Raw genomic sequence first — 12,894 nt, 5'->3', positions numbered from 1 at the left:
CCCCGAAAATTCCCTATCACCTTCTGCGCCTCCTCTTCCCAATCTGGCCTTTACAAAATGCCCCAAAATACCAGCAATGAACTCCGCCTGCGACAAACCGCCCCGAACATCAATCTCCTCTACTCTCCCCTTACTGCTGCCTGCCCCATAACCACTGCGTCCCCTACTAAACGTTCCCTGCCCTCTGGTGCTGCCTTGTACCGGTCTGCCTCTCAGGTCCCTGCTCCTTCTATCCCCTTTTATACTGCTGCTGCTGCTGCTGTAACAGAACTCTGGGGTGAGGCACCGCGCCCCCTCCCCTTCTTACTGCCCACATTCGCCTGCGGCACCCCTTCTCTTTTCCTTCCCGTAACTCTTTCCTTATTTATTTATTTATTTATTTAAATTTCTTATATACCGGCATTCGCGATGGGAGTCGCATCATGCCGGTTTACAAATAACAAGGTGTGACAACAGAATAAATACTTAATAACTTAAAAACATTAACATGTGATAGAAGAATAAGGTAGCAGTTACAATAAAACAGGGATAAAATGTAACTTGGAATGAAGAGAAGGCAAAAGAGAGATTAACACTGAGATAACAAAAGAATGACCAAGGTAAATAGAACCAAGGTAAATAAACCTGCCTCATTAAAAAAGAGAGAACATTATTGAGATGTCAAAGGTTGTTGATTACTCTGACGGGAGTTCTTAGTTGCTTAAGTTGAGAGTGGGTTCAGTTGGTGTCTGGAAAGGCTTTCAAGAATAGCCAGGTTTTAAGTCTTTTTCTGAAAGTGGGGAGGCAAGGTTCCTGTCTCAGTTCTGGTGGTATAGAATTCCACAAGGTAGGTCCTGCTGTAGAGAAAGCCCTGTCTCTGAGAGTCCTATGGTTAAAGGTTTTTGCAGGAGGCGCCTGTAATGAGTCTCTGTAGGACTCTCTTATCCTTCCTTCCCCTCAGCTTGCCTCTACCCCTCCCCTCATCGGAACCGCGCTGAATCACAGGAGGTAGTCCACCGCCAGCCATACTATCCGGGGGGTTAAAAGCAGGAAAAACATCCGGAAAAGAAACCCCCGGTTCCACCTCTAACCTGGGGGAATCGCCCTCCAATAATTCACAGAGGGAGGCATTAAAGGAGATTTCCCCCGCTGCAGGAAAGCCTGGGGGGAGGGGAGCCCCTCCGCCCAGCGGCGAGACTGCAACCACCTCCTCCGACTCCGGGCCGCTCCCGGAGTCAGAGGAGGATCCTGAGGGAGTCGGAGGATCCCTCAGGATCCGCGGACGCTGGGAAGTAAAAACGCGAGGGAGGCGGATCGAGGTCCAGGGGCGGAGTCGGCCGATAGGCACGGGGCGCAGGTCGTCTCTGACCATCAGTCCCCTCCATAGCAAACCTTCCAGGGGATGCAGGCTCCCTCCTTCCAGACGGCGCCTCGAAATCCTGGCCAGCGCTACCCATCGCCTCCTCCGTCGGCCCTCGAGCCACTCTCTCCTTGCCTTTCTTCATAATGAAATCCCTGCCTAAACCAGGTAAACATCGCCGCGACTCCCTGCTTTTGGCCCGCGTTAACCACAGCAAAGGCGCAAAAAGCAAGCTCTGCCCTTTGCCTCGCTGCTCCCAGTTAACTGAGGCACCAACAGAAAATGCGCCAGAGAACGTTTCCCCTGATTACCCAATAGAGAGGCAGAAATTCAAACTGCTGCCGTCACCATGGGTTACCTCCCCGTCCCCCACAACTGGCTTATCAGCTCCCTCTGCTTGCTCCTTGTTATCTTCCGCAGCTGACATCAGATTGAAATCTGACTCAGTCTCCAACTGCTATCAGGAGCACACTATACCCATTGGTCCTGAGTCCATCTGTCTACACTAAGGAAACGAAATTATCAGTTAAGTAATTTCTCCATTGTTGCTCACTCCCAATCTACCTGGTTTATAGACTTTTCTTCTAGGAACTTGTCCAGACCCCTTTTAAACTCCGCTGTGCTAGATGCCTTGACCACATCCGGCAACAAATTCCACTGCTTGATTGCATATTGCTTGAGAAATGCATTCTCCAGTTTGTTTTAAATCTGCTACCTGTTAGTTTAATGGAGTGTCTGCTAGTCCTTGTACTACTTGAAAGGGTAAATAACTGTTTTTGTTTACTTGTTTCACCCCATTCATGATTTTATAAACCTCCATCATATCCCCTCTGTCTTCTCTGCTCCATACTGAAGAGCCCTAACCTGTTTAGCCTTTCTTTACAAAGTAACCATTCATAAGAATATAAGACAAACTATAATGGGTCAAATCAAGGGTCCATCAAGCCCATTCATCCTGTGTCCAATTGTGGCCAATTCAAGTCACAAGTACCTGGCAAGTACCCAAACTTTAAATAGATCCCAAACTACTAATGCTGGTAACAAGCAGTGGTTTTCCCTTATTGATTAATAGCAGTTTATAGACTTCTCTAGGAACTTTTCCAAATGTCTTTTTAAACCCAGCTATACTAACTGCCATAACCACATCCTCTGGCAATTAATTCCAGAGATTACTTATGCATTGAGTGAGAGAAATCTTTCTCTGATTTGTTTTAAATGTGCTACTCGCTAACTTCATGGAGTGCCCCCTAGTCCTATTATCTGAAAAAGTAAATAACCGATTCACATTTACCCATTCAATCCTTTCATGATTTTGTAGACCTCTATCATATCTCCCCCTCAGCCGTCTCTTCTCCAAGCTGAATAGTCCTAACCTCTTTAGCCTTTCCTCAGGGGAGTCGTTCCATGCCCTTTATCAATTCGGTTGTCCTTGTCTACACTTTCTCCTGTGCAACTATATCTTTTGAGATGTGGCGACCAATACTGCACACAGTATTCAAGGTGCGGTCTCACCATGGAGCGATACAGTGACATTATGACATCCACATTTTTATTCGCCATTCCCTTCCTAATAATTCCTAACATTCTGGTTGGTTTTTTGATCGCCACAGCTCACTGAGCCAACGATTTCAATGTATTATCCAGTATATGATGCCTAGATCTCTTTTCTGGGTGGTAACTCCTAATATGGAACCTAACATTATATAACTATAGCATGGGTTATTTTTCCCTATGTGCATCAACTCTCACTTGCCACATTAAATTTCATCTGCCATTTGGACTCTCAATTTTCCAGCCTCACAAGGTCCTCCTGCAGTTTATCACAGTATGCTTGAGATTTAACTACTCTGCATAATTTTGTGTCATCCATAAATTTGATCACCTCAATTGTTGTACCCTTTTATCATTTTTGTTGCCTTTCTCTGTACCTTTTCTAGCTCAGCTATATCATTACTGAGATGGGGCAACCAGACATACACACAGTACTCAAAAGTATGATCACACTGTAGATCTATACAGAGCCATTTATTATAATTCACAGTTTTGTTCTTCATTCCTTTCTGAATAGTGTCTAACATTCTTTTTTCGACTGCTGCCATGCACTAAGGGGTAGATTTTAAAAGGTGCTCACGTGTGTCCATGTATGCTCGCTTCCCGGCACGCCCACATGGATGCGCAGATTTTATAACATGCGCGTGCCGGCATGCAAATGTGTTAAAATCTATGGGCCACAGGCAATTGGAGCTCATTACCATGGTCCTGGGCACTTTTTTCCCCCCTTTCCTTTTAAAGGAAGAGGTGAAAACAACGTAAGTAACAAATTCCATGTTGGTATACTAAATCTAATGTACAGAAACAAAGTGCTTAAATGTATAGATTGTGGTGTCGCCCCTGCTTCTGTTCCATCCCGCTCCCCAGTCTGCTCTGCATTCTTCTTTATTGGCCTCATTAATAAGGAACAGTAACTGCTTGTTCGGTTCACAGCAGAATGTTTTGGCATGTTCATGGCCCTGGGGATATCCCTTTTCTGCTTAATTGTACTTCTTATATGTATGCCTACCAACTTCTCAGTCAAAACGCTGAATTAAGACAGAGTAGCCAAATTCAGTTTTGTATACAAGGACACGTCTTCTCCTAATAGCCAGGAAACCCATATTTATGCCTCATCTTACCGACTTGGCAGTCCTTAGGGAAAACATATTTTATGGCATTTGTCAAACAGTATTCTATAGAAGGGGGAGGGGAAGGGTGCCTGGAAGGGGAGTACTTTTGTAGAACATACATAGTGACATTTATATATACTTTGTGTGGTTTTATAGAAAGAAATAGTAGGTTGGCATGCCTCCTATTTTAATAGAACAAACAGAAAGAAACTTGTTCTCCGTGGGAAGGGCCTGTCAAGGAGCCCACATATATCTCTGCAGCAATGATGGAGCTGTTCACATCCTGCCTGTGTGATAAATTATGACACTGCAAGGCTGCAATTATTTTGGGAAATAGTTATCGAAGTCCTATAAAATGCAAAAATGCCTTGCAGTTAAGATGCTTTTAGAGAGTTAGAAACAAGCCATTTTATTTCTGTTTCAAATGCAGTTTGATATGATGTAAAGTGATTTGTGACATTAATTTTAAAGGATTGTCCATCTGCATCGGAGTAATAGCATGCCTAACTCATTTTTCTCTTTACCTCTTTCCTCCTCTTAACCTTGTTACAACTCAGTGACGAGATGCCCAGTAGAATTCATAGATTTGCAGGAATCTGATAGAGGCCGCAATGCAAATGCTTCTGCTGGGCCTACCAATGCATTTGTCAGGCTCAGGCTCCCTTTACTGACCTGAGCTGGATTTAAATTCTTGACCTAGAGGTGAAAGGCCATGTAACATGGATGCCTGCAAAGGAGTGGGGGGGCAGGGGTTATTATTTCCTTTCCTCCTCTTCCCAGTTTTTGTAACTGATTCCATGATTTTATTTTTGTGCATCCTTATTTTTTTATGTTACGGAGGCCCCACCAAAAAAAAAAAATAAATTGTGTGCATTCTTACTCTGGAATTCTGTGGTGATTCCCTTAGAACTATCCTGTCCCTTTCTTTGCACTGATAGACCAATACAAGAGGAAGACATGTTTTCTGTATTCTGTAGATCTAAAAACAAATGCTTGTTCTTCTATCAGTGTGTATATATATATATATATATATATATATATATATATATATATATATATATTTTGTGGAGGTTTTAAACCTCTGACATCTCTTGTTAAGTCATCTAGCAGAGCTGGATCCAGACCATCTAACCTGACAGTTTTTTTTGATATGTTATATCTAACTAATTTTGATATGATTAGTGGTAGTATCACTGAAGGCTGAAAGGCATGACTGACTTTAAAATGAAAGTGGATTGGAAGGCCGAACACGACATAGCATTTTGTATATTCTGGTCATGCCCCTGTTGACACGGTAATACACCATTAGAGCAGACCTTGTTTGGGAAGTCAGCAGAATGCATTTGCAAAGCATGTGTTCTAAAGTACGAATGTTCATCTTTCATTTTGCTTTTCTATTTTACTGTTTGTGATTCATCTTGCTGTATGATTTTACTGTCCCATTCATTAAAATGTTGTAGTTCATCATGGTTGATCTCTAGTTCACCCATGCTGTAAGGTAAAATGAATAAATAGTGTACTCCTTCACTTGTTACATAATTCTTAAAATTTTGTTTACTGGCTTTATGTTTCTAAATACTTAAGGCCTGATTCACTAAGCATTTTCCCCATATCAACAACATGAAAAAAACTCTTTAGTACATCTGTCTGAGTCTTGGGGTGATGGTGTTACTGAACGTAGGATGTTAAGTTATGTGCATTTCTTTGTACATGGTGTAAATATATGTATATATATTATCTAGAAATCCTCTTATTTTTTTCCTTTTTATTAAATCAGTTTGGGTTTTTTTTTTGGGGGGGGGGTTAGAGAAAAGATCATATTTTAATAATTTTGAATTTGAGGTAGTGTTAATTCGACTGTGTAAACAGTTGAAGTAAGAGTATATCTCTCCAACACCTGCCAACGTCTTTTCACTTCTTGTGACTGGTTCCAAAAATGGAAAATTTGTGTGTGTGTGTGTACGCACACACGCTCAGGATTCCTGCTTCCCTGCCTTCTGTTTACCACTCTCCAGGCTTCCCACACACAGACAATTCCCATGACAGAAAATACTTCTTCCTTTGACCTTGATGGGGGGGAGAGGATAAGTATTTTGATGGCCCATCTTGTAGTTTAATAAAGTTCGGTTTTTGAGTAACCACTGTATATATGAAAATGGCAGTCTACAAGTTTCTGAAAACAGGCAGAATAATTACTTGAGGTAGCAGAGTTTAAACTTTCCCTGTTTAGAGAAGGCAAAATTGCTCAAAATTAATATCTCAAATAGAATGGTTATAAGTTTGTTTTTTAAGACTATGTAGTTCTGCAGCACTCTTAGATATTTCTCTCAAAAACTGAACTTGTTTCAGTGTATTTTAAACTATGTTCTCAAGCTCACTTATCTGATACTGACTGTAGCTCTGTTTAGAAAAAAAAAAGTTCAAGAGAATTTTGCATATGGTACTAATTTTCCTATGTTTTGCATTACTCTGTGAAAGGAGGTGGCAGATAACCAGCGCTCCTAATTGAGTATGATATGATTTAATCTGGACTACAGGCTCACCTCCTGTTTTTTGTGAACATTTATACTACTAGGGTTATCCAAGAACAACATTTCAGTATAGAGAGAGCACAAAGCTACCTCAGAAATCCAGTTCTGCATGAATTTGGCTTGATTCATAGATCATTGTGCAAATCAGAACCCAATAAAGATTGCAGGCAGAAAGTAATCCAACCTGGATTATTAACCGAGAAAGGTACAGAATACCCCCCAAGACAGTCTAGGCCACCTTATTCTGAAGAGATCTCAGGAATTTTGCTGGAGTTCTGTTGGTTTTGGAAGATTTTCAGATAAACTATGGGATTTTCAGTTGCTTAAAGTCCAGCAAAATGTTAATGTGTTCTAGACATACACTGGGCTGGAAAATATTTAGAAAGTGTAGGTACGAACCAAAAGTTTTGTTTTTTTTTTTTAGAAGAGAGGCATACATTCTTTTCTTTATTTTTTTTCTATTTTTCTTTAGTTTTATCTGTTTTCTTTTCTTTTTTCTTTCCCCTTTGTAACGTTTGTTTCTCTTTGCTTTCCCCTTTCCTCCAGGCGCACTTTCCCACCTCTCCAGTCTTATTTCTTCTTTGCCTCCTGTTGTCAGTGAGCGACCCACAGCACAGCCATTCCTAGGGCCTGGCTGGCTGCCGCAGCTTTTCCTGAGCTCCTGCTTAGCACTGGGTGGCGACAGCTCTTCCTGGGTCCAGCTGGCGGTGAGATCAACGCAGCAACTGTTCCTACCAGCACCAGGTGCTGAATTTAAGTGTCTGAGCCAACCAGGAGCCCAGGGTTTTTTTTTTTTTTCTAGGCGAGGGAATAGCTTGTAATCATAGGTAGGGCCTCCACATGTTCTTTTCCATGGAAAAAGAACCCCTGGAAAAATAAGGTGCTGATGTCTGTGGGAACGTCGTACCTGCAGCAGTTTTGAAATTGAAAGTATATAGAGACACTCACTTTGAAAATGAACGGAAAGTCCACATGTAAAAAGTGCCCGGAGACTTGCCTCACCTTGGAAACAATTTTCCTATTGCCCGCGTTGCTGCAACGTAAGCTTATTTGGAGGAAAACTGATAAAAGTTAGATTCTTGTGTGTGTTTGATTTTGCAAAAGCTCAGTCTTATTGCATGGAGAAATATTGACTTTAGTCAATGCAATATTTGTTGCTTGCAAAGAAGAAAGAAGAATCTGTTCCTCATGTTCCATAAACCACCTGAGCTTGAAACTTAGCTGCATCGTCAACTGTAAAATTGCATAATTGTGTTTATACATCCTGAGTTGACCTGAGCAGTGACTTAAACTGCAATCAGGAACCTGACCTGCACCCCCTACAGGCTTCCTACAGCAACCTTCTCCCTGCTCCCCGGGAGCCTTCTGGAGGCTCTGGAGGAGTCCCTGTTTCAGGGCTCAAGTGTGACCTGTTTGGCCACTAGCTTTATGGGCTGTGTTTTATAATGGAAATTCTGGCGGGGTGTTTAGATTTGAGTGAAAAGGAATTCCTTCCCCCAAGGGGGATGGGTTTGGTGGAAGGTGTCTAAGGTGCTTCCACAAGCACTGGATGGAGTTGTGAGTTTAGACACTCAGGAGTTTAGAATCTGGGAGTCTTGAGGCTAAGGATTGCAGTTTTGGACTGTGGCCCTGAAGATTGCTAAGTTGAAGAGTTAAGAGTTGTATGTGTTGAGGAAGCCAAGGGAGGTTTCACAAGAAAAGCCAAGGACAATCTAAAAGGTCCCCCGGTCATCTGGGACGCTTTAGGCTTTTATCAACCTTGGAGCCACCGAAGGTGACCATCGGCGAAGGAGGGGGGGGGGGGGGGTTACACAAGGATATTTCCAGACTTGGGAGGAACAGCCATGCTTCTCTGCTCAACAGTCACAATAGGGAGGTCTTGACCTAGTGAGGTTCTCACAAATACATCTTTCAGACCAGAAATGGGAGCTGCAGTTTTGGATGCATAAACCTTGACATTATCATTTCTTTTTCTATTCATTAATGTAAATTCAGTTGAGGAAATGAAAAAAAAGCTCTGAGGATTCAAAACTCACTCAAAGGCTGTCTCTTAGGGTATACTGTCTTGGTTCCTCTTTCACCTCTTTGTTGTTAGCATCAGACAGTGCCTGTTGCAATTTTCTGACTATGATTTCCCATAGCTCAGGTCTTCTTCTCTTCACCTACCTCCTTTATTCCAGCCATACCTGCTGTTCAGATAACGTGACTGGCTTATTTACATGAGTTTGCTGCATGGAATTGGTTTCATGGCTTGGCCATCCTTCTTTCTGATTGGCTGCATATGCTGATCATGCACTGGTTACACTTGACTCCAGGTGCTAGGTGAGAAGAAGGTCTGCTACAGCAAGTTGTGCCTAGTTCCCATTTCTTCAGTGCTACTGGCAAAGACTTTTGTTTTGTGATGTCTTTTTCAGGGTTCATGGTCTCCCATGTTAGTACAGCAAGAACTGCAAAATCTGCCTCTTAATGTGGAATTCCATGGTCCCTATGGAAATGTGAGTGGCCGAGGGCAGGGCCTATTTGGCCGATCCGGGAGGCCTATTTGGCCGATCCGGGAGGCAAGAGGAGCAGAGTGGCAGTGCCTTGGGCCACATCACTCTTCTCTGCTGTCCAGGACCTAACTGGCACTTTAAGCCACCCAGCTGAAATCATGAGTCAGATCTTGCATGGCAGAGAAGGAAGCACAAGACACTGCTGTTCTTCTCATCCTGCCTGCAGGAGGATTGACAGGGTTGGGGGGTGGGAATTAGCAGGTTAAAGGAGTGTGAGAGTGGGCGAATTGGCAGGAGGTATGGAGGTATGGAGGAGATTGATAGAGTGAATCAGCAGAGGGGGGGAATCAATGTAGGATGAGGGACCATTTGTGGGTGAGAGGATGAGGCAGGAGCACATCTGAGGGAGGGGATAGGGGACAGATGGAGGGGATATTGAGAAATACAAGGTAAGGAGGGGCTTGTGTGCTAAGTTGGGTAGGGTGTGGGTGGGGAGGGTAGGAGTGTGAGAGAGAAGTAGAGGTGGGCAGGGTTGTGTTTGTGTGTGTGTGAGATAAGGGGCACATGAGGGGGTGGGCAGGGGGATATTGGGAGTATGTGAGAGTAGACATGGACAGAGGGATGCATGTATGAGAGAGGGATGGGTAAAGTTTCGTGTGTGAGAGAGGGGTGTGCTGGGAGGATGAGAGAGAGAGATGGGATTGATGCTGGGGAGAGGGCATGAAAGTGCATCCTCTGTCCCTTTATCCTTTCTCTTTTATTCCCCTCCTGGAGAATAAAAAGAGAGAGGATGAATAACCCATGCTGTAGTTACGTGATGTTAGGTTCCATATTAGGAACTACCACCCAGGAAAGAGATCTAGGCATCATAGTGGATATTATATTGAAATTGTCAGCTCAGTGTGCTGTGGCAGTCAAAAAAGCAAACAGGAATTATTAGGAAGGGAATGGTGAATAAAACTGAAAATGTCATAATGCCTCTGTATCGCTCCATGGTGAGACCGCACCTTGAATACCGTGTACAATTCTGGTCGCCGCATCTCAAGAAAGATATAATTGCTTTGGAGACGGTACAGAGAAGGGCAACCAAAAAAAGGGGATGGAACAGGTCCCCTATGAGGAAAGGCTAAAGAGATATTAGGGCTGTTCAGCTTGGAGAAGAGATGGCTGAGGGGGCATATGATAGAGGTGTTTAAAATCATGAGAGGTCTAGAACGGGTAAATGCGAATCGGTTATTTACACTTTCGGATAATAGAAGGCCTAGGGGGCACTCCATGAAGTTAGCATGTAGCACATTTAAAACTAATCGGAGAAAGTTCTTCTTCACTCAATACACAATTAAACTCTGGAATTTGTTGCCAGGGGATGTGGTTAGTGCAGTTAGTGTAGCTGAGTTTAAAAAAGGTTTGGATGTTGGGTTGGGGGGAGAAAATTAATCATACAGCATAGTAATTGATGTTTACACATTAAAGAAATTCAGTTCTGGAATTCAATAATCTGCCACACGCTGAGTTTGATTTTATGTTTTATTATATATTATCTCTTTAACATTTGCTCATAACAGTGTACAGATTGTTGATATACTTTTCTCTATACTATGGCCAAGTTTTCATTTTTTATGTATGAAAGGTTTACACTGTTTAATGGCATACTATGACTATGTTGGTTGTTACTTTCTAACATGTGTTGTCAATAAAAATTTAAATTACAAAAAATAAAAAAGGTTTGGATAAGTTCTTGGAGAAGTCGTCCACTACCTGCTATTAATCAAATTGACTTAGGGAATAGCTACTGCTATTACTGGCATCAGTAGCATGGGATAGACTTAGTTTTTGGGTACTTGCCCAGGTTCTTATGGCCCGGATTGGCCACTTTTGGAAACAGGATGCTGGGCTTGATGGACCCTTGGTCTGACCCAGCATGGCAATTTCTTATGTTTCTTATGGACCCATCTCAGAACCTCCGCTCTTCCCTCCCTCCATCTCCCATTCCCTTCCAGTCTCAGTCACGTGTCTCTCTCCCCTTCCTCCCTTTCCTTTGCTGATCACTGAAATGCTTTTCCCTTCCACACACACACAAAAAAAAAATTACCCAGACACAAGAAAGTTTGGAAAATGTCTTGTTTAAAATAACATAAGATGTACAGTGTTTATTTAATAATCAAATCTATGCAAATTTCTACAAAATCTTCTGACTATTGCTGCAGAATCTACCCTATGCTGCTGCAGGATAGTAGGGGTTATGGTCTTTATAGTCGAGTTCTGTTGGATTCCCTCATACCACACAGCTGGCCTACAACAGTTTCTCCCTATCCATCTGAAGTTGTCATATTCAGCCAGCAATAGCTATGCACATGTCATCCAGCTGGTTTGTGACCATCAAGTTTAGGTGCAATTTGCCACTTCTGGTAGCCTGAGAGTAAGCATCCCCTGGGTTTAACCTTATTGTCACACACAGTCTGCCAACCAACAATCCTTGGCATTAGGATCTTACTTCTGTAATGTCTGGAGTTTTGAAAACAGTTCTCCAGTCTTGTGTCCTGCGTCGCTGGTTAAATCCTGGTGAATCTGATTTCCCTTTATTCACATGCAGGGCTGGAAGTTCCAGTTTAGCTTGATTCTGCCATAGGTATTCAGTCTGAAGAAGCTGCCCGATGGACATATACATAAAGTTTCCTATACCTGTCAAATTGTGATTTGCCTTGAATCAGAGTCAAAATCTTCGCTGGAATGACAGATTGGTAAATGCATTGCCAAGTACAGAAGAGAGAGAGAATTCTGGGATTCTGGTGATGTTCAGTATTGTCTCTGCTCAGATTACATTTGTGGTCTGGCGGTAGGATACAACACACTATGTTGCTATAGCTGCTGTTTCTCCCCCCCCCCCCCCCCCCCGAGGATTATGCTGAGTTGTCCCCTGCTCATTCTTTTGTGGGAACTCTCATTTTCTCTGTCAGGGTTGAGAATGGGCATCGCTGATCTTTCTGTTTTGTACAGTAGGGGGGGAAAGGCATTTCTGTTTCTATTTCTCTGGTTTTGCCCTGCATGCACAGTCTGGCTCCTTTGGATTTCTGTTCCAGTTTTTGTATGCACGTTTCTAATTTGTGGCTTTTATTCTTTATTTAACAAGGGTCTGTTTGTATTTTTCATATGTGACCAAGGTGATGTATTTTGCATGTAGGATTGATAGCAGTTCAGCTTGTTTTGTTTTCCAATCTGCACCTCCAAAAAGGGGAGATATTTGTATTCTTGTGCCGGTTGTAATATTTTGAAATACTGTCTTTTTGTCAGGGAGTTGGAGCTAGGAGTGCTGGGGGTGTAGCATCCCCCCGTTCGAAGTATACAGATGGTAACTGGTATTATGAACAGAAGTCAATGGTTTGTTTGCCCTCTCATGCTAGAATGTATTCTTTTTCGTATGGTGAGTAGTAAGGGGAAGCATCCTAGTTCTAGTCTGCACCCATTGTTGGGTGTTGTTTCTGTGGACAGGGAGAATTTGTTTACAGAACTTGAGATGCAGGGTTTCTCTTGGGGTGACACATTTTTCACATAGCTGTTGGCAAGTAATCAGTTCCAAAACACTGTTAGATATCCCTAATATTTGTTTAATGCTTGTGTTCAATTCAGATTTATACATATGTGTGTTGCTGTAAATTCATTATGGTCTTTCCTGATATTGTTGCACCCTGTCTTTGTATATATGATTCTTTGGCTCATAATAGTAGAATAATTTCTTGAAAAAGTCCTTTAAGATGTCTTGTGCAGTTTCTGAGATAGCAGGTCCAGGTGTAAAGCAAATTAATTTTACCCCTGGTAGCTAAAATAAGGCTCTGACCTGGTCCTTTTCTGGAGGGCCTCTTGGGGGGGGG

At 42.6% G+C, this 12,894-nt stretch overlaps 1 protein-coding gene across 1 annotated transcript in view; it reads left to right on the top strand.

Annotated features, from left to right (window-relative positions):
* LOC115099137 (guanine nucleotide-binding protein G(q) subunit alpha) overlaps positions 1–12,894 on the top strand; it is a 516,345-nt gene that overhangs the window by 222,632 nt on the left and 280,819 nt on the right. The gene's annotated exons all lie outside the window — the stretch shown is intronic.

This window comes from Rhinatrema bivittatum, chromosome 1 (genome assembly GCF_901001135.1).
Source record: "Rhinatrema bivittatum chromosome 1, aRhiBiv1.1, whole genome shotgun sequence".
Classification (NCBI taxonomy): domain Eukaryota; kingdom Metazoa; phylum Chordata; class Amphibia; order Gymnophiona; family Rhinatrematidae; genus Rhinatrema; species Rhinatrema bivittatum.
Note: the sequence above shows the minus strand (reverse complement) of the source record. Positions and strands in the feature narration are given on the sequence as shown.